Below are 27,219 nucleotides of genomic sequence, written 5' to 3'. Positions count from 1 at the left end.
GATTTTACTTTCTATGCAAAGATACTTAGTATTTTATATAGTTTCAGCAAGAATCATTGAAGAGATTTTAGGAGAGAAAAAAACAAATGATTTTCTGGCAAAAGAATGGAGCAGGAACGGGAAGGAGGAAGACCTCTTCCACATGGAAGGGACACAGGAAGAGCAACAAACCATGCCCAGTTCTTCCTGCCAAACCCCCCTTTCCTTGTCCCCACTTTGTTCTTTGTTCAATCTTCCTACTGAGATTTTACAATGAAAACTGCTACCAGGGCAGGAGCTTTGGACCAGATAAGAAGGTGAGGTTATCAATGAAGTCTAATGACCTCAAAGTTAAAAAACTAACACTAACAATAAAAGGTGATACTGCTCACCATTTTTTCTGGAAGTACAAAAATCCTAATGTTCAAAGATCAATTCATATTTTCATATAATTAATTACCTGTTGTGGTTTAAATTTCTTTTTTTTTAAGATTATTTATTTATTTATTTGACAGAGAGAGAGAGACAGCAAGAGAGGGAACACAAGCAGGGGGAGTGGGAGAGGGAGAAGCAGGCTTCCCCCTGAGCAGAGAGCCCGATGCGGGGCTTGATCCCAGGACCCTGGGATGATGACCTGAGCCGAAGGCAGACGCTTAATGACTGAGCCACCCGGGCGCCCCTAAATTTCTTTTTTGAGCTAAGTTCTAGTGACAGTAGTTATTATGGTGTGTGTATGTATGATGTGTACTAGGTAGTATTTTTATATAAAACATATTTATTTAATACAAATTTTATATATATAACTAAAGGCTTATATATATATAACTAAAGGCTTAGATTTTATTCATTAACTCAATCATCATCCATTAAATGCTTACTAAGTGCTTACCACGTACCAGAGATAAGGCAGTGGACAAAAGCGGTCTGTTTTCTTCTCTCATGGAGTTTACATTCTAGTGAGTTGAAAGAGAGCCATTTCTTGACTATACTTCAAGGATAAGGTCTGTTAGAAAATGGAAGCCCAGGGGCACCTGGGTGGCTCAGTCATTAAGCATCTGCCTTCGGCTCAGGTCGTGATCACAGGGTCCTGGGTTCGAGCTCCGCATCAGGCTCCCTGCTGGGCAGGGAAGCCTGCTTCTCCCTCTCCCACTCCCCCTGCTTGTGTTCCCTCTTTCACTGTGTCTCTCTCTGTCAAAATAAATAAATAAAATCTTAAAAAAAAAAAAAAGAAAGAAAGAAAATGGAAGCCCATTATCTACTCTACCATTCCAATCTGGCAGTGCTTGATTGTGTTATAACTTGCAGCAACATGATAGGGATCACAGGGGCCATAAGAGTTGGGCAGTGACACCAGAGAGATGGAGTAATTCGGCCTTTATGTTTCTCATCAGCATTGTTTTGCACTTTGGATCAAATCTTGACATGGATTGTTAGCCTCTCTTCAATGTCAAAAAGGTAACACAGGCTTCAGTTTTATTGAAACTTGGGATGTTGGGCAGGTAAATGATTAGTAACTTTGGCTAGAGGAAGAGTGAGTGACAGTGAGAGTGACAGGGCAATTGCCTCCCACCAGGCTGTGTTTTATACAGAAATACATGGAGTTGCACACCACTTCTCTCTCTTTCTTTCTCAAATGCCTCCAGATCTGTACACACATTCTGTCCCTTTTTGCCTTTCCTCATCTTTGTTTATGGGATGACATAGAACTAGGCCTTAAAGCCAAAATGGGCTACAGATTCCATCCCTGCTAATGTTTTTCTCTTAAATGCATAGGGCTTTCTCCTATTTAGTCAGTAGAATTTCTGAGAACTTACTGAACTTTCTTTTACTTTACCTAGATAGCTTAAATCCCTCATTTATCCATTTCATCCAAGTCTTTAAAATCTGCCAAGTCACGCTGCTATTTCTAACTCAAGATTACTATATTTCTATAGTTCTGATTACTTCATTCTTCTGCTAAAAAATAAATAAAACGAAACTCTTATCTATCACACTCCTTAGCAGATATTAAAGATTCTCTACTGCCAGAATCCAATCTTCCTTTCTAGTCAAATCTTTCTGTCCCTCCAAGTCCTTTCTATGGCAGTAAGTCATGCACCTCTTCCCTTGCTCACATTGTTAGTGTGATCCGGAATGCCCCTTGTTTGACTTTCACCTGCCAAAATAACTGCAGCTATGGTGAGGATAAGCCACATTACCTCTGGACTTGAAGTTTCTCCAGTAGATAAGAAACCATTCATCCTATTTGATTCAGTTGGTTAATACACTTCATTTTCCCATAAAATTTCTTTCTTCAAACAAAAGCCCTTATTTCAGAGTTCTGGGTTTATGCTTCTTTAAATGTCATTAGTGTCATGTTTTTAATGCTGACAAAGATAAAATCAAGTCTAGTTTCATTCTTAGATCTATCAAGATCTAAGATCTATCATTATTTCTGGTAATGATTTTTTTTTTAAAGATTTTATTTATTTATTTGACAGAGAGAGACACAGCGAGAGAGGGAACACAAGCAGGGGGAGTGGGAGAGGGAGAAGCAGGCTCCCCGCAGAGCAGGGAGCCCGATGCGGGACTCGATCCCAGGACCCTGGGATCATGACCTGAGCTGAAGGCAGTCTCTTAACCAACTGAGCCACCCAGGCACCCTGGTAATGATTTTGACATGAAAGCGTACATTGTTTGAATGGGGTTGTGTAGTCCAACCTATGCAGAATGAACAAAATATTGGAAGCCTAAATTGACATTTATGGGTGTGAAATTGTGAAACATAAAATGAGTAGTGAATTGAGTCTTCCTGAGGAAAACAGGGATCTCTTTAAAGATCTTGAATATCAAAGGGAACTGAATTTAGATCATTGTCCAAAAAAATCTGCATAAAGATTATTTCTCTGAATTCTCTGAGTATGACAAAACTCTAGGGAGCCCAGAACAGTGCTTGACACATAATAGGTGCACAATAAATACTTGTTGACAGATTTTCAGTGAACTCAGAAAGGGAAGAACCAGGTCCAATATTGAAGAAAACAGGAAGATTCAGGACTTGATTTGAAAGGCTGTCTCTGCAGAAAAGTATCTTGACCACCTGGAATTTTGCCAGAATTACCTCCTTAAAAATATGCCCACCTCTTTTTCCCTTTATAGTTTCCACAGCTCCTAGCATGATGCTGATTGGGCAAGTAGATAGGTAAATATCTGATATAGAGCTTCCATGTGCTTCAAAGTGTGAAATAAAGGCCTAGATTTATTGATATATCCCTTTGAGTCTTAGGAAATGGTGCCTCCTCAAGCATGCCCCATTGAAAGTCAAGCAGCTTTTTAAATTATCATTAACTCCTCAGGAGGAAGGAGGCAGTGGTACTTACGACACTGGCTAAGAGCAGAACCCCCCAGAAATAAGGTACAAGAGAGGAACCTTGTGAAGATTGCACAAGGGAGGGAGAGGGGCTTGAAGTAAGGCCTGCTTTGACTGGTGGTTATATTACACTGCATGGTGGAGAAGGAGACCCTATCTTTCTTTTTGCTTCTTCCCCTATCTTTCTTTTTGCTCAACATTTCCTTCCCTCCTTCTCGTGCCTCAGGCAAGTAGCACTTAGAAAAATCTCTTTGATGGACATCTTCCCTTTGCTCCTCTTTACTCCCTTTGGTTCTGCTTTTCTTCACTGTGCTCTGTGCCCCCAGGAGGCTAGCTTCTGTTGAGTATCCCACTGGAGAACATGGGCAGCAAACCAGAAGAAGGAAATAGAATGAGGTCTGGGTATTTATTCTCTTGGTTTTCACTTTCTGGGGTTGTTGGTGGAACTAGACCAAAACTCCATAGTCCCTGGCATCTGGCTTCTTGTTTTCTTTTCCTCTTCCCTCTATCTTTTTCTTCTGGTAAGTACTCCCTTCCCTTGCCCTTCAGGTCTTGGGATCTAAGTACCCCACCCCACCCCCATACTGTATCCCTCACTTGGGTTGTAAGTGCCTGGAGTGGAGCATTACTCCTTGTGATTTCCCAAATCCTTCACTACACTTTTGAAAATATGCCTTTTATTAAACTCACATTAAATTACCCAGTCTGAGTGTGCCATCTATTTTCTGCTAAGAGTCTGACTGACTCAACTTCTTATCTTATAGGGAGACTCATCTGAAGTCATGTGTACTCACAAAGAGGTAAATATTTGATTTGGGAGCTCCATATGATCATATTTGGTAGCTAGCAGACAAAAGTATTCTGAAGACCTATTTACATATGGAATCCTTTGAAAATTCCAATTCCATAGGGTGCATTAATTGTGCTCATTAGGTATAAAGGAGGAAGTGGGTTTCTTCTTACCTCTTAATCAAACTACTATTAAATATTTCTCTCCAAATACCTATCAGTTTTTTTCTTCAATGCCTACTAAAGACTCTAAGTCAATATCTTATGGAAAAAAACCTCTAAAGAGCCAAAACACTATTTTTCAGACTGCCTGGCTTCTCCACATTTAAAGGAAAGAAATTAGAAGGGCACCCGGATGGCTCAGTTGGTTAAGTGTCTGACTCCGTTTCGGCTCAGGTCATGACTAGGGTCCTGACATCGAGCCCCACATTGGTCTCTGTACTCAGCGCAGAGTCTGTTTGTCCCTCCTCAATCTCTCTCATAAATAAATAAAATCTGTTTTTAAAAAAATAAAGAAATTAGATTGCACCAATTAAATGACTTTAATAAACTCATTGTTTTTCAATGCCGGAATTGTATGTGACTTCTGGAATAGAGCAGGATATAGATTCCATTTCTCTAGCAAGACTCACTACTTCATCATCACCTTCAAATAATACAGTAGCAGAGCCTTTTAAAACAGAGGAAATGAAATAAAGGATTTGTTGGGGCATAGATAAACATACCCCAAGATGTGGCTAGACCAGCTGACAGCTGGGCTCATGCCCAACACAGGAAATCAAAACCAAGAGAAAAGCACCATTACAGAGCACAAATTTTGACTCCAAATTGATGACATTATAATTTTTTCTTCCCCAGTGACAGAGCAGATCAGGTGAATTGTCTGAACTTCCATTTGATGTTTAAAATACCTAAGCCCCTCCCAAATCACATAAGAAGATCTTCAAATTATGAGAGCCTGACAATGGGCTAAGTCAATAGCCAAGAGCAGGCTTTCAGAGTTTTCCTTTGAAGCTGAGAAGAAGCAAAAGGTTTGTTAGTGAAGGTTCATGTACAGCCCCCAGAATGACTCCTACTTCACACTCTAGTTTTGCCAGGGCTCAGGGATTCAGATTTGTTAGCTTTATTTGGGAAGGACTATACATTCTTAAATAATGATTTAGGCCAAGGGGCTCTGGACTGAGACCAGCTGGATTCAAGTGTCGACATCACTTATCTCTACATAACCTCTTATTTCCTCAGTTTCCTATCTGTAATATTAGGATAAAAATGATGCCTAAACCTTAGGATTGTCATAATTAAATGAGATAATGTATTTATTCATTAAAGTTACTAAATTAAAACTTACTGCAAGTTATGAAATTAGTTAATACATGAAGGGCTTTTAGAACTGAGCCTGGAACATGGTAAATGCTCAATAAATGTGAACTATTTATCATTATCATTAGTGTATAAAGTATTCAGCATTTTGTCAAGTGTTTGAAATATTAACTATTTTTATCATTATCTTTCCAGATTTTGCTCTTCTAGTCATATTACATGTTTATCAATAAACTGTTAGAATAATATTTTCCACTAATTCCTTTTTCATGAACATGAAACAGGAATATGAACATGAACAGCAATAATGAACATCTTGACAATAACCATTTTTTTATCCAAGTGGAAATGTTCAGCTCATCTCTTGATTTTTCAGGAGGAGAAAACGAGGGCATCATAAAAGAGATGTGTGTAGGATAGGTTTCCCAATAAAACTGTTTCCATATCCTGCTTCTTGTTTTTTGCTTTTTGTTTTTCTTTTTCCCTTCTGAAGCATTTGTTTTTGGCAGGCAATATTTAACCCCAGTTATTCAAATGATAAGTATTTCTAAATAGCCTTCTACATTGTACATATGGAATAGAGCAATTAAATAAGTGCCAAAATTTTGAATTCAAAGAAATTTTAGATCATTACTCAAAAGATGGAATATATCTGCCATTACCCCCATCACCCACACACTCTCACCCATGACAGACATTGCTAATAGATTGCTACAATCTTTCATGCTGTCTTGGTAACAGCCTCAGAATTCATTTCAACACAGAACACTGGATAACTGCCTTTAATGAGTAATAAGATAAAACCTAATGGACAAAATATATAATATGCCCCCCAAAACAAAGATCACAAATGCACCTAAATAGTAGCAGAGTTAAATCTAGCACTCAGTAGTTCCAGATGTGGAAATTCATGATTACAACAGAGTGAATGAAAATGTGATTAGAAACAAATTTCATGAGACTCCGAAGATATTTCTATCTTCCAAAGTGAATTGCATGAAGAAAGAAGCTTTAGTCACATCTCATGTTAAGTTTGCTTTGGCCCTTTGTCTCTACAGAAATCTGAGAATGGCTGTAAAATCTGTAATTTTACTTACTTCATATCTCATTTTAGCTTTCATGAAAAATCAGCCAGACCCTTAACAATCCACAGGAAGATTTGTTCTGTGTCAGAAATGGAGTTGACTGATGAGCTAGAGATGTATTTTTGTCTTCAGTGTTGCCAGTGGTAACATCCGTGAAATAATTTTCACACTTGCCAGGCTCACTGGGCTTATCTATGCCACCAAGGGGGGGCCTCTTGGAGAGTCTCAATCACTATCCCCTGCAAGTTCTGTCCTGGGTGCTTCAATTTTCACTTGGTTATGCTGAAAGGTCTAGCAAGTGTCATGTCTGCTGTTGCCTCAGGGTTCAGATTCAGGGAATGTTTCTTTAATCAGCAGATGACATCAATCTGAAGTAAGTCCAACAGACTCTCTGGCAAGAAAACCAGCCAGTATCAGGAAGGAGCAATATTAGAAGGTTGTGTAGTCATCAGATGTGATGCAGAGATGGCAAGAAAGGCAGGTGCTGCCTTATATAATGCAGAATCTCATTGGTTCTTGCTGTGAACAATGGCATCCCCTTGTGCTACCTCTCACAATACCAGACCTGAGGCAGGAGTTATGGGAGAGGGGGATGGTAGAAAGGGACTGTTGAATCCACCCCCTCTTATTTTTTCCAAGCTAGTGTGTTGCATTCAGTTTGACTTCAATTTGGAGATACTTCTGTCACATGAAAGCCATCCCTCCCTTCCCCACTTCCCAGACTGGTGTGTTCACATCAACTAACTCTAATAGATTCTCTATGTGGAGACTGGAAAGTTGTCTTACCTACCCCTTTCCTCTTTGTTGAGATGGTTATCAATCATAATAATTCTACCTTGCATTTACTAACCTTGACAGTGTTCAAGGGCCTCCAGATGAATGATCTCATTTGATTTCTCATGCTTTGCATGTGAGAAGATGCTAATTTCTTATGAACTAACCATTAGAGGAAAAAAATAAGAACAAAAAGCTTAGAAAGACTAACAGTGAGGAAGGAGAAAAAGTAAATACTATTTCAATTTGTCCCATATAGGCATGAGAATAAAGAGGGTAATCAATGCTTACACAGAATTCATTCCACTAAGAATGAGTGTTAAAGATGATTCCTAAACATTTATCTACCAAAGACTTTCTGTGGGCTTCATGTTTTGAAAAATAACCTAGAAAGCTGCATTTATTAAAAAGCAATTAATTTTGTCCCCATTTTTATTTTATTGATAATAGCTATATTTAATTACAATTAATTGATATAATTCTGACTTGCTATAAACAGCCATCCAAGGAATGGAATTTCCATTAGGTTTTGAGGATCATCCTAATAGTCCCCAGATGCCTGTTACTAGTTTTATGACACCAAAGGAACTGAAACCGAAGTTTGGGAACCATTGATATAGTCTAGCCTCTTCCTTTTCAAGATGAACAAGTTGAATAAGAAAACTCAGAACATTCAGTTAGGATTAAAAAGCTAGTTAATATCATGCTGAAACCAGAATATAAGTATTCTGAGTATTTGATTCCGAAGATACATAAATCAGATCAAAATGATCTTGGTTATGCTGAAGATCATAACCATAAATATTATGATCTTCAGCATAACCAAGATGTAACCATACAGGTAATTAAAAAATGAAGTCATTAGTTAAAAGAAAAACAGCATCACAGGCTTGATTAAATGGGAATGGCACTTAGCCTCAGTACTGCAGAGGCAATGGGAAAAGAAAGGACTATGGCAAAATTAAACGGCATGCCTTGTCCACGGAAGACAACCTACTCTGCTTCAGCTACTGGTAGTCACCCTAGTATGTGAATTTAACATTACCGAAAATTCAAAGCAAGGAATGAAAATTTTGATGTGAAATCTCCCAATGTTCAAATGTTGCCAATTAATTCAAATATTTTTAAAAATACCATTTGGGCCAACATTTTGAGAGCCAAAGAAAATATATTTGTGAACTGCTAATCTCTGGTTGCTTGTAAAAGTTATCAAAAAACTGAACATGTGTTTACTGATAAAATTTACCAAATTCCTGATATTAATTCATCCATCTATCCTTCCATTTACCTGTGTGATAAATACTTGAGTTTTTAACTATGGGTAAAACACTGGGTGGCTCAGTCGTTAAGCGTCTGCCTTCGGCTCAGGTCATTGATCTTGGGGTCCTGGGATTGAGCCCCGTATCGGGCTCCCTGCTCAGCGGGAAGCCTGCTTCTCCCTCTCCCACCCCCCACTTGTATTCCCTCTCTTGCTATGTCTCTCTCTGTCAAATAAATAAATAAAATCTTAAAAAAAAACAATATTGGACGTTGTTGGAGGCACCGAGTAGGACTAGAAATCTGAGGAGAATAGAACAGCTTTGGAATGGCTATCAAGGAGAATTGAGTAAGATAGTTGTTCTCAGCCTGGCTGTATATCAGAATCACCTGGGTCTAACCCATGAAAATTCTTGTTTTTTTAAAGATTTTATTTATTTATTTGAGAGAGAGAGAGGGAGAGAGAGCGCACACGGAGGCTGGGGGAGGGGCAGAGGGAGAGGGAGAAGCAGACTTCCCTGAGCAGGGAAGCCCAGCCTGGGGCTTGATCCCAGGACCCTGAGATCACTACCCAAGCTGCAGGCAGACACTTAACCAACTGAGCCACCCAGGTGCCCCTAACCTGTGAAAATTCTGACTCAGTTATTCTGAAGTACCCTCAGCAGTTAATAAGAGGTAAATAAAATATTGGATAGCAATATGTCAGGCTACGTGAATTGCTGGAGAAATCAATGTTTATGATATAATGACTTCTAGCAACCCTAGGATAAAGAAGAGAATAAGTGTGGCTGCAGAGGAAAGTAGATAAGGGATCTCATTTAGACTGACAAGGTGGTCAGAGCTGAAATGAATGATCATTAGGTCCAGGCTGAGGTGGTGGCTGACTGGCTAGTAGGTAAGGAGTACATGGGTCTTGAAATAGAAATTCTGGATCTGTAAACACTGTACTCATTGTGTTTCAGAAGAAACAAAAGGGGCTGATGTCTTAATTTCCCTAGGTTCAAATCAGACAGTCTAAGCAATCTTGCAGAAATTGTTTGCTACATTCCAATTTCCTCATCTTTTAAATAAGGTTAATATTGCTGAAGAAGCAGTTTGAAACTTGTAGAAGCAGTTTGCAGTATGAAGGGGAAGTGATGCACAAATTCAAGTATTATGATTTTCCAATTTGTTATTTTGGTATTTTGAGTGCTAAAAGGAGTTTCTTGGAGAAGTCTTTCTCTTTCATAAATCCAATCAGAAATGTTCAATTTCTGCACACACGAGTAGGCAGCTACAACTGGGAAAATGATTCTGTGATTCCACATATTTCTTTGACAAGTCACAAATGGGTTTTAGTGACCAGCTGCAGCTTGTGTGTTAAATTCAAATAATTCATTCTTGGCACAGTTATTTTTTACATTCCCTTGCATTAGAAAAAAAAATTATGCTGCCTACCATTACACATTGTAAAAGTGATAGGTTATATCTATTTGGAGAGGATATTGCATGCTAAATGCATACAATGAAAATGTCAATGAATTCAACAATATGTTTCACCTCTGATCAGTGGTGGCAAACCTTCTTTGGATCTTTAGTCTGTGGGTCTGCTAAGATCTTCAGGGAATTTTCTTATCTCATAAACCACAGAAAATATAAAATGGAGATGATTGTTGACTACTTTCCAGGTACTCAAATGGAAACTAGATTTTAGAGCTTAGGTTGATCTGGAATTCTTTTCCCCTCCCTAAGGGTCTGGAGCCAATAACAATAACACAGACAGATCATCAATCTGCTTAGTACACTTCTGATTTTCAGAAACAAAGTTTTCTCTTCAAGTCTGAGGATGTTCTCACAGTGGATTGAATTCTTGTGTTGAAGGGACCAGTTTATCCATTAGCATACTGAGATCCGCTCAATAAAGAAATACATTTTAAACTTATTTTATCTCTATGCTTATTCAAGTCTATGACCATGTAAATACAGCCTAAGTGCAAAAAAAAAAAAAAAAAGCATATGCAGAGTAAGAGATGGCTCAAGATAATTAGAATAATGGTTAGTATTATTACACTGGACGTAGTTTGAGAGAAAAGGGTCCTTGGGTGTTTGCATTTAGTCTCTGACTAAATCAACATAGAATTTCTACCAACCTAATTAATCTTAAATTAAGCATGCCTACTGTTTACTGTGATTACCTCATCAGACAAGCTGTTTCAGCGTCTGTTTTTCCTCATGGCGAAAAAGGTTCTCTTTTATTCAAAGGTGAGTTTTCCTCCTCTTAAGCTCAGTTGTTTGGCCATTTCTATCCAAAATAAATACTTCTTTCTCACCTATTAGCTGTTTCAGGCTGAGTTGTGTCTTTAAATACATGTGCACGACTCTCAGGGCAGACTTTTGACTTCAGTGGGAGCTATGAGTCTTCGAGGGCCTGATCTGACCTGTGTTTGTGCTCAGTATATAAGTATTTATGTAATGTTTTCATTTCCTGACCCACTCAGTATCATTTCTTTGGCAAAATATATTCACTTCCCTCACATTTTCCCCATCTGTTATATTCTTAAGTCTGTCTATTACTTTGCTTACTTTCCTTTGATCTTTTTTAGTCTGGATATCGTTTCCCAAGGACAATGCAGACACACACACACACCACACATAAACCAAAAGAATACATAACATTTGTTTCCCACTATACAAAGTACTTACATTATCTAGTGTAGCAATTAGCTTTACATATAAAAAGATACGCATTTATATACAGATTTTTACCTCTCTATATATCTCTATGATGACAAGATGAATTGATCTTTTGCTGTTATAAAGAGACAATGAGTTATTTCTTAATTTTAGGAGAAAGAATTTGATATGAGAAAGAACTAATAACTGTGTTTTCTTAATTTCCCTTCTCTGGGTCTAATTCTTGGATATTATCTAGATGGAGAGATTTCCAGTTTTTCTTTTGATGAATCCATATTTGTTTTCCCTTTGTTCCCAAACAGTATGCTTGAAAGCATTGCAAACTTACCATTGTGAAAGATGTTAACATTCAAGAAAATATCAAAGTGGGTATCAGGCATCTGTGGATTCATTCTGGATTCCAGGTGGGTATTTGAGACACAACAAATGAAAAGGCCCATTTTAATATATTTGCCTCCTCTTGTTTTCTCACTTGACTTCCCAATCTAATTTCTTTGCTGCCAAGGGTTCTCATTCATAACACCATTTAAAATTTAAAAGCAATATATATTTAAATGCAAAATAATATGCTTATATGGAGACTTCGCCACAGTGGAAAGTATGACAGTGGATTTCATTTCAAAGAGTTCTGGATGATCTCCCGAGTGGTTGAGCCAGAAGTAAGAAATGTTAGATCATTCCAAATGACTAGAAATAAAACAAATATTATTCCCTGTTTGATCATGGTCTGTTTCTTTCCACATTAGAGAATTTTTGTTTTTATTTATTTGCTCATTGTCATCTTCCTTTTGAATAACCATGGTTGCTGTGAATAGCAGAGAGAGCAACTTCCAAATTTATTTTAACAGTGGGAAAGGTTATAAGTCACCCATTCTCACACTTTGAGGAAACTGAGACATTCTGTTAGTAATGTGTTAGTAACCTGTAAAAGCCTTCCTATTGACTCAAAATACCCATCTGAAATCTTTCCGTTCTCTGGAATGATAATGGAATTCAGATGGGGAATTCTACTCAACATCCCATCTTATCAATCCAGTAGAGTGATCAATTACATGGAACTTTCTGCTTGCACAACCTTCTGCCACAAAGGTTAGCAAAATGAAGCAAAAATGTGAAAAGCTCAATACAAATGGAAAATATTTTATACCATGCAGTATGAATATTTACCAGGAATGTTTGTATGTTTTTAATAGTAGTTTTTAGAATACATAAGTAAGGTTAGGTCTGGAGTCAGTAGTCAAAAGTGTGCTCCCAGAGCATATCCCAAATTCTCGTGGTAGTGAAATAAGTGAGTGGACTATAGAAGGTGTAACCAGGAATGTGTCTATTTCAAGACTTCAGTTTCTGTTTTGTTTTATCAAGACTCCAAAAAATTAATATTCTGCTCTTCCCTGTGGAAGCAACACCAGTAGTTAACTAAAATAAATCTACTTGTCTGGCATATATTTTTTTCCCTTAGAAATTTCAAAACTGAGATGTATGAGTATGAGGTGTATGTGCATGTGTGAACCCATACAGTTTGTGAGTGCAATTTACATTCTTGAAAACGTATGTGCATGTGAATAAGTAGGAATGAAATCATATTTTAAATGATCCATGGCATTCCATGTAATGTCACTCCTCTGAGAATTACTTTTAAGTAAAGTCTACTTTAATAATGTAGTTACCCCCACAGACATTCCAGATATATAGATGAAGATTTTTTTGAACACTGTATGTTCTGTAATTAGTTATAACCATGTAAAAATATTGATAGACATTGAAACTAGACAACTGAAAAGAGATAGATACAGAGAATATTTGATATAACCTTAAAGAATTAGCATCAATGTTTTGGCAGGCTTTTGAGGCAGCCATTAAAAATAAGGATTGTGAACATGAAATCCAAATACCTGTGAAAGAACAATAATGTGCTCACCCCTCCCTTTCCTTCTCCTTTTCTGTTCATGGCTTCTGTCTTTGTGTCATTTTGACAAAGAAGAGTATAGGCTTTGGTATTGTTGAATCTCTATCGAGACAAGTGGCCTCCTGGAAGAGTTGAGCAATCTAACCTAGGCAAGAGAGGGGAGAACAGCCCTTGACCTTGTGGCCAAAATTGTCTATGTGGATGATGGGATTTTCTTGTAATCTTGCAAGTCATAGGAAAGGGTGACAATTTGATTTAAATGTTCTAAAAACAGTTTGATTATTAGCATTTATGTTCTTTCACTTTTGCAAGCATGGGCGGGGCACACTTTCAGTGCAATTCACTTACGGTTAACGAAGCAAGTATTTAGCATTGCAGTATTAGATGCTACATGACTTTATCTGAGTAATTCTATTAAAGATAAGGAGCATTATACTGATTTTCAAAACTCTTGATTCAACTGTTTAGTCAAAAAAATTGGAGGAGTGACAGAAAAGGAAGCAGGAAGGCTACTATAAGGAACCTGAGATGGCACAATGTAAGGATATAGAACTAGAGGTGATGAAGGTGACAACCACAGAGGTCAAAGAGAAATTCTTTACATCCCTTTAAGCATTCTCTGCAAGAAAGGTGTCATATGAGAAGAAACTGTAATTATGCATATTAAACTGTGCTTTCAGTTTTAGATATGAGAGAGAAACATATTTATGTGTATATATTGATGAAACAACAAGAAGTAAAGAACTAATTAAAATTCATTAAAAGAAAATACAGGTCAATATGATTAAAATCAGAGAGGGCACATTATCTATAATTAAATTCATACCATAAATTAAGGTCAACTATTATCATTTAAAAAGTAGTTATATAAATGTTAAACAAAAAGCATTCATCTTTGTGTAAAAACTATACACCAAAAATCACATTAGAAACACAGCTCAGGGCGCCTGGGTGGCTCAGATGGTTAAGCGTCTGCCTTCGGCTCAGGTCATGATCCCAGGGTCCTGGGATCGAGTCCCGCATCGGGCTCCCTGCTCCACGGGAAGCCTGCTTCTCTTTCTCTCTCTCTCTCTCTGTCTCTGAAGAATAAATAAATAAAATCTTTAAAAAAAAAAAAAGAAACACAGCTCAATGTTAACTTTAAATTTAACCTCCTGAAACAAAATGAGTGACATACCTTTGCTGTTTGTAATACTTTCAGCTTCTCCACCTTGTTTTCCAATATTCTATTTGACGACTAGCAGAAAAGAAAGAAGTGTCATAATTTATAGTGTCTCAGCCTCACTGGAGGGTGTATCAGACATTTAACATTAAGGGCTAAATAATGTACATTATTTAGTGTATATAATATACTAACTAGAGGGACATACATATCATGTTATACTCACAGAAGAAGCTTGGATGGAAAATAATTCTCATTTAAGGAGCACTATGGTCCCCCATTAGTGGTTGGATGCAGCTGGAACTTAATTGGCAATTAGGTGTGTGGGGTTAGGTACATAACAAAAGATCTGCTGGATTCCTTGTGGCGAACTCTCTCAAAACTAAAGCATATTGAGGCTGTATGAAATTGCAGCCAAGCTAGTGCCATATAGATCAATAAGACTAATCAATCAAATGTAACTAGATTATTATATTGAATTTTGTCAAATCTTTTGTGTCTCTACATGTAATCTAAGATTCCAACCCCAGCTCTGCCTGCTAGACCCACATACACCCTGAAGGATGAAATGTGGTCATTTGCAGATCTTTTGGATTTATGTTGATCTAAACTCTTCTAAAACCAAATTGAAGGGTCACACAATTGGATGTGTACTAATCAATATAGGGTTATAGAGTGAATAGCTATTAAGAGTTAATATAAAAAAAACAATAAAAGATTAGTCCTATATTTGTTATTGCTAAAGACATTGCTTATAATAATACTTGATGGTCTAGGTACCAAATATCTGTTAGCACAAGGATCACATATAATCCTCTTTTAGAACTGGTAAAGCTTCCAATCAAATACCAAAAAAACTAGTGATCTTAAAAATATTCATATAGTGGAATACTACTCAACAATGTAAAGGAACAAGCTACTGATAAACACAACACTTTGGGTTAATCTCCAAAATATTATGCTGAGAGAAAGAAGCCAAGAGATGTCTGTATAAAAGAGCACAAATTGTATGATCCCATGTATATTAAGCTGTAGAACAAGCGAATCCATGTTGAAAGAAATTGGAGCAATTAACTGGATAGGGGCAGAAGGACCATTTTCAAGGTGATAGTTATATTCCACATCTTGATAGGGATGTTGGATTACATGGACGTGTGCATTTGTCAAATCCCCTGGAATGTAATATTTCAGGGCTATGAAGTTCATTGTAGATAAATTATACCTTAATATAAAAGATATTAAAAGAAAAAATATCATGTTATTTATTTTCTTTTTTGCCTTTTCTTCTAGCAAGGTCAAAGGCTAATTTTAAATAGTCAGTCACAGATGACTAAGAGCACCATGATGTTAGCATACTCTTTACCTCCAATTTTACTTTAATTATCTCTAATTTAACAACCTTAGTATACATTTGTCATGTTAATATGTCCCTCAAAGTCCTTTTTTTAAAGAGGCAAATGCATGCATCTCTACAATCATACTTGCATACAACAAAGATGGATAGAACCCTAAAAGGTATGTAACAATTCAGTAAAAACCTTCAATAATCCTGACTTCTTATTACTCCCAATCTTAGTGTTTTTCAATTACAGAAGTCTATCTGAATAGTGAAAAAGATATTCTCTTTTGAAGAATGCAGCATTGCTCAAGTGGAATATTTACTTGAGAATAATACTATATGAACATTAAATGTGGTTACAAAGACCATGTGGTTGTCCAAGCACTTTATGGAATTCCAAACTCTCTCTGCTTAGATAACATTAAAGTTGTTTGAGTATGCATGATTAATATAAAGTGGGAAAATATGGAATTTTCAAAGTTATTACTGGTCATACTTAACATGTAGATAAAGGGCATGAATTGGGAAGGCAGAGATTTTCATTTCTATCAATGCTTGGACCTATTCTAACATCTAGGATGGACATGAACTGAGTAGGAGAAGGTTTTGTAATTCTACCTTTAATTCAGATTTCCCTACAAACTTTAATCTCAGCATTTACAATTTTCCCAGTTGATCTGAAAACTCTCAGGTGCTGTGGCACCAAAGAATGTTGACAGTTGATTCAATATGACTTCCACTTTCCTCAAGATGAATAGTGTTCACAACATTTAGTATGAAATGGATTTTACAAATTCCTAATTCCTGAGAAACTGCTACATAGAAACTGATACTTCATTAAGAATGTTATTCAGCTGGGTGGAGGGATGGGATAACAGGGTGATGGGCATTAAGGGGGGATGTAATAAGCACTGGGTATTATATACAACTGATGAATCACTGAACTCTATCTCTGAAACAAATAACACACTATATGTTAATTAATTGAATTTTTTTAAAAAAAGGAATGCTATTCAGTCATGAAAAAGAAGAAAATCCTGCCATTTGTGACAACATCGATAGATCATCTTAAGGGCATTACGCTAAGTGAGCTAAGTCAGACAGAAAAAGACAAATAGTGTATGGCATCACTTTTATGTGGAATCTAAAAAAAGCTGAACTTGTAGAAACAGAGAGTAGAATGGTGGTTACCAGGGGCTGGGAGGTGGGGGAACTTGGGAGATGTTTAAAGGTACTGACTTGCAATTAGTAGATAAATAAGTTCTGGTGATCTAATACACAACGTAATGATTACAGTCAACAATACTGTTTTATAAACTTCAAAGTTGCTAAGAGATTAGATCTTAACTTTTCTTATCACAAAAAAGAAATAATAGTTATGGGACCAATAGAGGTGTTAAGTAATGCTACCATTGGTAAACATATTGCAATATATAAATGTTTAAATCAACACGTTGTACCCTTAACCATATATAATGTTGTATGTCAATTATGTAAATTATTAAAAAAAAGAATAAAAGGAAAAAATGCTCCATTCTTAGATCATTTCGTATTATTTTCTGACCATCTTTATTACCTTGTAATGAATGGCTTCAAAGTGTATTACATAACTACCCACAGTATCTCTTGGGAAAAACTATGTCAAGTTAAATTTCTTTCTCCAAACTAAATTTGCCCCCACAATTTGTCAAGGAGAAAAAATTGTTTTTAATGTACAAATGAATCATCAAGCTTTTTCAGTTGTTTGAGTTTTTTCCCCCTCTAGATGCTGAGAGAGAATAGTGTATTTTTCACTAGGCAAGTGTTTTGCCAAGGTAAGTACTGCTGTGGTAGCATGAAAACTGCTTAACCTGTGCTGTTTCATAGGGTCAATATGCACCATGGCCATTGGCTAAAGGAATCAAAGTGGATTACAATTATGTACATTCATATGTTCAGTCTCCTCACAGAAAGAAAAATGCACTGAAATAAAATCTATCATCTGTAAGATCTGAAAAAATATGAAATTTTGACAGCAGAGACTATGTTGGTGGTGCTGTAGGGAAAATGGCACCTCATACACTGATGGGATGTGGGGTGGTGGTTAAAACTTTGCACAACTTATATAAAGGCCAATCAGGCAATAGCAACCAAAATTATAGTTGCATTTATTCTTTGCATTTACTCAAGCATTTAATGCTATATGTATATTTACATTTATGCATATAATGGTAGTAAATGCCTATAGTTGCATTTATTCCAGCAATCCTACTTTAGTGAACTTATCCTACGAATATACATATGCTAAATGACATATGTACAAGATTATTTGTTGTGACGTTGTTTATAATTGCAAAAGATTGGAAACAACCAAAGTTTTCACTTATATCCAACTGGTTAATAAACTATGGTACAACCACACAATTAACACTATGAAACTGTAAGGAAGCTCTCTGTAAATGAAAAAAAGGATCACCCAGGTATATTGTACAGTGAAAATCACAAGAAATAGAACAATGTATTGAGAATTCTATTTGTGAAAGAAAAGAGATATAATAATATATATTTACATTTATGTTTGAATGAAGGAATACTGCAAAGTGCATGAACAACAACAAAAATATGGATGCTTCTAGGGAGAGGAGCGGAGAATGGGATAGTTGGGTACAGAGATGGGTACCCACCTGATGGGAATTACAAAATGGACATTTCTCCTGTTATAAGTGAAAGTAGCTATAAAATACATTTTCTGTCCTTTAATAGGAAAAAGGCTGTATGTGTTCTTTTCCCATTTTTCTACTGAGAACTTAGTCTTTTTTCCCCCAAAGAACTAGCCCTTTGTCTGTAATATTTGATGTAAATATTTGTCTTCCGACTTTCTTTTTCAGTTGTACAGATCTCCCTTGACTTATGATCAGGTTACATCCTGATAAACCCACTGTAATTTGAAAATATTGTTGAGTTAAAAATGCATTTACTACATCTAACATACCGAATATCATAGCTTGGCCTAGCCTACCTTAAATGTGCTCAGAGCACTTACATTAGCCTACAGTTGGGCAAAATCATCTAACACAAAATCTATCTTATAATAAAATGTTGAATATCTCATGTAATGTATTGAATACTGTTCTGAAAGTAAAAAACAGAATGGCTATATGGGTACAGGATGATTCTAAGTGTATGGCTTGTTCAGCCTCATGATCATGTGGCTGACTGGGAGCTGAGACTGGCTGCCACTGCCCAGCATTACAGAGGATTGCATTGCATCTCCCTAGCCCAGGAAAGGATTAAAATTCAAAATTTGAAGCATAGGTTCTACTGAATGCCCATATTGCTTTCCCACTATTATAAAGTCAAAAAATTGTAAGTCAAACCATCATAAATCGGGGATTGTCTATATTTGTCAAACAAAAGATTCTGAGTTTTGTGCAGATGAATTCATGGCCTCTTTTGTGTGTGTGTGACTTTGGAGATTTGTGTCATTCTTTGGCAGGTCATCCTCATTCTGACAATAACAAGACAATCATCTATATTTTCTTCTAGACTTTTCATTGTTTCATTTTTAGTATTTAAATATTTCATCTATCTGATTTTATTTTGATGCAAAGTGTTAGGTAGGAAGTCAGCTTTTTTTTCCTGGTAGAAATCTCTTTGTAATGTATTTTGCCTACTAATCTAACATGACATCTTCAAAATACACCAAATTTCTGTACATACATATGTCATTAATACCACACTTTTTACTTATCATACCTTCATAATATAAATTAATGTCTATAAAAGTTAATGCCTTCTGATTACTATTATTTCTCAGAGGTTTTCTGAATGCCCTTGTTTTTTATTTTTCCATAAGATATGTAGAATCAGGTTATTCTTTTCCAAATAAACCCCATTGGTAATTTAATTGGAATTACATTTAATTTAATCCTTGAAAACCATGAGAAGTTTTCCATTTTGTCTTCTTTCATCATTTAAAATTTTTCTTCATATGAATTTTGCACATACTCTGTTGAGATTTTTACTCTCTCATCTTTCTTGTTGCTAATATAGCATCAATCTATTTATTTTGATGAAAAATTCAACAACATTGTGTTACACTGGGTTAATTCAGTCTATGTCATTCATTTGATGACCCTACAAAGATACTGTCTGAAAGATCTGTCAATCTAAATAGTCTGTGACTTTTACTTATTTTCCCTTGGATAATGGACAGCATATCTCATATGAAATATCTCTGTTTCCATGATTTTATAGCATCTTGTTTTAAACAGTCATTTTAACTCTATTACCTATTAACAAATTTAAGTCATATATCAACTATTCATGTGGCTTCTATTTTTTCCTCCAATCCAGGCATCAATAAATTCTTTAAAAATAAACATAATTTCCTTCTTTCAACTTGTCAAATAACTGTCTTGGTGTATGAACATAAAGTGAGTCTAAAAATTTTTTAAATTGAGGCTAATAAAAAGAATAAACTGTGTGTGCTTGGTACTTAAATTTCAACATGTATGGAAACAGCATGCAGGGAAAGGAAAGCAAGGACCATGGCAGATCTTATAATTGCCTTTGGGATGCAACAGGAAACATCCCCTAAATAATAAGACAGCAATTTGAACAGAATAGTACTAGATTACTTTAAGATAATTCATAAAAAATAACATGACTGTGAAAATTATGCATTTTATATATCCACTTGATATGATGAGCATACTAAAAAGGACTGAGGAAATAGTATAGCCATCAGTTAGCTGCTTTTAGTAATACCAAAATAAATGTACATTCACTTTCTTGCATAGGCCCCATACTTCTATTTGATATCCTTTTTCTTATTTAGTCTTGATTTAATTTTACTGCACTTTTCATTTCTCCATATTCTTAATACCCTTATGCTACTACATGTCATGTTAAACAACTATAACATAATATGCTAATAGAATACAATAGGATAACATATGTAGACGTGTTGCCCATATACTGTAAAGGATAGTGAGGAAACAAGGGAAGCAGGGGGAGAGTTTGTTGAAGAGATTTAGAAGAAAAATACAAGAGTTTATCTGAGAAGGAAGGTAGAATCAAGGAATATACAGTGTTAAAGTGCTTCACAGATGCTAAGATACTGTTTTTTAGAGAAAGGACTGATGTAGCTGAGATCTCTAACCTTTTTGTTATTTGAGTTCTTGTGTCTATCTGAGTTTTAAATCCAATGCAGGGTTTTGGTAAAGATTGATTAGATAATAGGTTAATTCTACAAGGTGATTAAGCTAGTCCCTTGAGGGTGGTAGGCAGTTTGGGGAGATGTATTATTTCTTTCAGATCCTTAGAGTGCCATTTAATCCAGCTGTTCAAACACGGAGCCACTTAAAGTGCTTTCTACCACTCAGAAGGAAATTCTAGATAATATAGATAATCAGCACTAATGACATATCCAGCGTGACAGGGGATCTAGATGAAGGTAGAGATTGTAAAGGGTCAGAATTGGGCATACATGAGCAGGGAGCAAGTTCCATCATGCAGCTGAGAAGCAGTGTTATGGAAAAAATTGCTCTATAAATAATGAATCCTAAGAATCATTACCCAGATAGACCCAGATGACCAGCTAAAGAGTACACTTAGGAACAGGGAAAATGGGTATTTGCTTTCTTACAAGGTGATTCATTGATTCTGTCACCAAAATTCTTGTTCTGAGCTGGTAGGTTTCACACTGTATTATTTTAAAGACATTACTTAGTTTTGACCATTATTTTATCATTAGGTTCTTCTACCTTCTTTGGTCTAAGCAGAATGTGGGATTTTAGAGGGTGTGACAGTGGACCATGGGCATCAAATTGAAATTGCAGGTGTGCAACTGGCCCCTATTTGGGTCCACAATTTTTCCAGCCCATCAGACATTAGCACTGTCACTAGAATTATCAGGCCCAGATGGTATATTCAGGCTCTTCATCAAATCCAGTAGATGTAGGTGTAAGAAACATGCATGGTTCTTGCCAAGTCCTATACTGGTTGGAATTGGGTTCAGGAATTGTATACAGAAGCATCTGCAGGAAGAGAGCTATAGAGTTCATAATGGCAATGGCTGGTCAAGGTCCCAGTATGCATTTCCGGTAGGTTATATCTCATATTAGAGCTCATATAAGGAGAGATAGACCTAACATCCTATATGAAGAGTCTGGTCTACAAAGCTCTGTAGCAAATTTTCTTTTCTTTTTTTTTTTTTAAAGATTTTATTTATTGATTTATTTGAGAGCGAGAGTGTGCATAAGCAGGGGGGAGGGGAAAGGGAGATGGAGAAGCAGACTCCCCACTGAGCAAGGAGCCTGACATGGGGCTCTTTTCCAGGACCCTGAATCATGACCTGAGCCAAAGGCAGACGCTTAACATACTGAGCCACCCAGGTGCCCCTGTAGCAAATTTTCATACCACTAAACTTGGCCTGCAGATTCAAAGGTTCACCCAGTTCTGCTAAGTAAATATTTCTCAAACTTAGTAAACATGAAAATAAACTGGATCGGGGGAGGCTTGTTAGAAGTGCATATTTCTGAGCTTCACTCCTGGAGATAATGATTCAGTAGATCTGAGATGGGATCCCACAATCTAGATTTTTAACAAGCATGCCTACTGACTTGAATGTAGGTGGACTGTAAAACAAACAAACAAACAAACAAAACTTTAAGAAAACTTGTGCTGGGCTGTCACTGATGAAAGTTACCCAAGTAGTAATGAGAGTGGAGGAAAGTACTGCTGAAAATCAGCAATTTTATAGGACTGCATGTTCTAGATGGTGGCTAAGGTTGAACTGCATCAGAATTCAGTAGTGGGAGAGAAGGCAGGATAGTTGAATGACTGACACAGCAAAGAGCCCTAGGTTCTGGCCTAGCTTCCCATGTTGGTATTTTATCTGCCCATCAAATTGGAGATGGTATGTCAAAGCCTGGATAACAGGGACACAAATTTCTGGATCATTGTGGAGAATCCTCCAGAAATGGGAGATAAACCAAAGACTGCCCAACACGGGGAAATGTGTCATCTGAATATTTCTGAAAAGTAAATGATCCATTGGTACTGGAGCTTGATTTCAGTTTCTTCCTCAGTCTCTCTACCACAGAGGGATGCCATTCCCAAAGGACCAGAGTTTGGTTAATGAAGCTACTGCCGCTGTGCAATTTACTAACTCTGTAAATTTAGGTGAAGTTAACTCATATCCTTGAGGCTTAATATCTTCATCTGTAAAATGAGTATAATAATAGTACACTGGACTGTTCTGAGGAATAAGGAAAATAAATATAAAAGCATCTTAAATGGTGTCTGTGTATGCAGAGTTTCAATAAGACGCAATTCTTGTACTTTTTTCTTTCATGAACACCATGGAGTAATGAAAGAATACGAATTCTATAATTAGACTTGGCTTTGAATCCCATCTCTATCACTTCCTAACTATATGACTTTGAGCAGTTTACTTCATTTCTCTTCATCAAAATCACTCATTTTAAGATTTTTTTTTTAATTTTATTTATTTGAGAGAGAGACAGCGAGAAAGGGAACACAAGCAGGGGGAGTGGAAGAGAGAGAAGCAGGCTTCCTGCTGAGCAGGGAGCCCAATGTGGGGCTCGGTCTCAGGATCCTGGGATCATGACCTGAGCCAAAGGCAGACAATGACTGAGCCACCCAGGTGCCCCAAAATCACTCGTTTTAAAAATAGAACAATAACGTCTGGTGTTGCAAGGTTGTTGTGAATATTAGCAAGAACAGAGGGAAAACACCTGGCATTTTATAGAAATTGATCAATAAATAATACTGTTCCCCTCCCTCTTTCCTTTCTCTTCCTCCTTCTCCTCCTCTTCTTGCAACTCCTTTTTCTATATATTTTGAGGTTCTGAGCTCATGAAACTGGTGGGAAGGGAGCTGGTCTCCTACCCTGATTTCAACTGTCAGCTTCCAAAATTTGCACAGGGAAGCTAGAGCTGAAAAGAATGTGGATTCATAAGTCAGTATGAGCAGAGTCTGTCTGAATGCTTTCTCGGTTAGTCTCCTATGAAATGACTGACTACCTGCCCTGATTTAATAGTTAGAACTTCTGCTAATCAGTTCACCAGGTCTGTGCAAGGGAGCTGTATCAGCTTATTATTAGGTGATAATCTTGCAGCCCAAGAGTTATTTGGGTTAATGTCCAAAGGTGCCTATTTGAGATTCCGGATCCTCCTTGGGTGAGTATATGTGAGATGCCATTCTCCTTAGGTCTTCTAGTCAATCCCTCCCTACTAGACAGGATCAAAGACTGTCAGTTTCTGGGCCAGGAAGCAGGTATTAAAGTGCTTGAGAATGAAATCATGACCTTTGTACTACAAGCAAACATTTTCCACCTTCCAGAAAAGCCCACATCTTTTCGATCTCACAACCTCACAGAAAACTTTCATTTGATGAGTAAGGAACTCTGATTATATACCTATGAAGCTAGTCAATCATCTTTCTCCAATTTAGAGGGTGTGAAGTAAATCCCCCTTCATCTTACAGACTACAGGGATCCTAGAGCCTTCATGTAGGCAATGATCAGCAGGCAGAAAACCTACAATTCCCAAAGATTGCCAAGAACACTTTAATAGGAAAAAATGAATGTGTTATGTGCCCACAGACTCAATCTTCTGTCCAAATGGAGGTGTTTCCATTGGTATTTTGATCAGGATGGCATTGAAAGTATAGATTGCTCTGGGCAGCAAAGACATTTTAACAATGTTTATTCTTCCAACCCATGTGCATGGAATGTTTTTCCATCTTTTTGTGTCTTCTTCAATTTCTTTCATAAGTGTTCTGTAGTTTCTAGAGTATAGATCCTTCACTTAATTTTTCAAAGTGCTGGGACAAACAATCCTAAAATTTGTATGGAACCAGAAGAGACCCTGAATCACCAAGGAAATGTTGAAAAAGAAAAACAAAGCTGGGGGCATCATGTTGCCTGATTTCAGGCTATATTACAAAGCTGTGATCATCAAGACAGCATGGTATTGGCACAAAAACAGACACATAGATCAATGGAACAGAATAGAGAGCCCAGATATGGACCCTCAACTCTATGGTCAACTAATCTTCAGCAAAGCAGGAAAAAATATCCAATGGAAAAAAGACAGTCTCTTCAATAAATGGTGCTGGGAAAATTGGACATCTATATACAGAAGAATGAAACTCAACCATTCACTTACACCATACACAAAGATAAACTCTAAATGGATGAAAGACCTCAATGTGAGACAGGAAGCCATCAAAGTCCTAGAGGAGAACATAGACAGTAACCTCTTTGATATCACCCACAGCAACTTCTTTCAAGACATGTCTCCAAAGGCAAGGGAAACAAAAGTGAAAATGAACTTTTGGGACTTCATCAAGATAAAAAGCTTCTGCACAGCAAAGGAAACAGTCAACAAAACAAAAAGGCAACCCATGGAATGGGAGAAGATATTTGCCAATGACACTACAGATAAAGGGCTGGTATCCAAGATCTATAAAGAACTTCTCAAACTCAACACCCAAAAAACAAATAATCAAGTAAAAAAATGGGCAGAAGACATGAACAGACACTTCTCTGAAGAAGACATACAAATGGCTAACAGACACATGAAAAAATGTTCATCATCATTAGCCATCAGGGAAATTCAAATCAAAACCACGCTGAGATACCACCTTACACCAGTTAGAATGGCAGAAACTGACAAGGCAAGAAACAACAAATGTTGGAGAGGTTGTGGAGAAAGGGGAACCCTCTTACACTGTTGGTGGGAATGCAAGTTGGTACAGCCACTTTGGAAAACAGTGTGGAGTTTCTTCAAAAAATTAAAAATAGAGCTACTCTATGACCCAGCAATTGCACTACTGGGTATTTACCCCAAAGATTCAGATGTAGTGAAAAGAAGGGCCATATGCACCCCAATGTTCAAAGCAGCAATGTCCACAATAGCCAAACTGAGATGCCCTTCACAGACAAATGGATAAAGAAGATGTGGTCCTTATATACAATGGAATTTTACTCAGCCATCAGAAATCATGAATACCCAACTTTTGCATCAACTGGATGGAACTAGAGGGGATTATGCTAAGTGAAATAAGTCAAGTAAAGAAAGTCAATTATCATACGGTTTCACTTATTTGTGGAACATAAGGAATAGCATGGAGGATATCAGGAGAAGGAAGGGAAAAATGAAGGGGGGGAAATTGGAGGGGAAGACGAACCATGAGAGACTATGGACTCTGAGAAACAAACTGAGGGTTTTAGAGGGGAGGGGGCTGGGGGGATGGGTTAGCCTGGTGATGGGTATTAAGGAGGGCATGTATTGTATGGAGCACTGGATGTTATATGCACACAATGAATCATGGAACACTACATCAAAAACTAATGATGTACTGTATGGTGACTAACATAACATGATAAAAAAACAAAAACAAATGGAGGTGTTTCCATTTGAAGGGCAAGGTCCTTCACTGTATTACCTCAAAGTGAAAAACCTCCAGCAGATAATGTCACCAGCTTGGTGTGATACAGGGGATGATTAGAACTGGAAACCAGAGTCCTGGGGAATTAGTACCAATCAGGTATACACAATGAATTGCTAGCTTGGTCTGAGATCTAAAGAATGGCAATGGCATCACAACAGAGATTGTTAGCCACCAGCAGTTAAGGAAATCTACAGTTAAATACTACAGCTGAGAAGTAGGTGTCAAAAATTAAACTGAAGAGTGTTAGGAGCTAGAAATAGGGCCATTGTGGTGTCACTGGATAATTCCAATGTATTCTACAGGAAAGTATCCTCCTTGCTTGCAGCTATTCTTGTTGGGCCTCTTTAATGAGTTGTACATTAACTTACTTTAATCATGAACAAATCACCATTCAAAGTCAAATTCGAAACATTTCACTTGAGTATTCCCTGATTGCCAAGACTTGAGCCAGATATTGAGGAATACCCGTCAAACACAAGCATGTTCCCTACCCTGTGATAGCTCAAGGTAACTGAGGAACATGTTTCTTTAGTCCCTACTTTTAACAGGCCACTGGTCCAGGAGCAGGGGGTATAAAGACGTAAGATGCCTTTCCTTCCTTTAGGCTTAGAGTGACTATATTAGTCAGAGATTAGCAGTTAGATGAAGAGGTTAGACTGTGGAGAATATAACAGAGAAGGATGTAACAAGGGAGGAAGGAACAATGCTTTAAAAACACTTCTACTTCTTATTAAGGGATCTGGTTAGAGAAAAATTCGGAAGAAACTGCCAGCATTTTGTGTTCCTAAGGAGTAGAGAACCTTATTGTTTAAATGAGAACCTTGGCACATTTCTGGTATAGAAAGGTGGTGGAAGATCTGGAAAAAACTGAAATTCTCTTCCTAACTGAATGACCAGAATGTTGAATTCTATGGGCAATTAGGAGGTGGATTATGAAAAGAGAGGTGATAGAACGAGGAGGAGTAATTAAGAATCAGGAAGCCAGGATGCTTTTCAGGATAGTTTGGCTTGAGGTATGAAAATCAAAAGATATTTTAGAAACAGAATGTCTATTATTTTATTTGTATCTCTATCTATCTATCTATCTATCTATCTATCTATCTATCTATCTATCTATCTATC

Source organism: Neomonachus schauinslandi, chromosome 2 (assembly GCF_002201575.2).
Source record: "Neomonachus schauinslandi chromosome 2, ASM220157v2, whole genome shotgun sequence".
Classification (NCBI taxonomy): domain Eukaryota; kingdom Metazoa; phylum Chordata; class Mammalia; order Carnivora; family Phocidae; genus Neomonachus; species Neomonachus schauinslandi.
The sequence above is the reverse complement of the archived record's forward strand: the minus strand, read 5'-3'. Positions refer to the sequence as shown.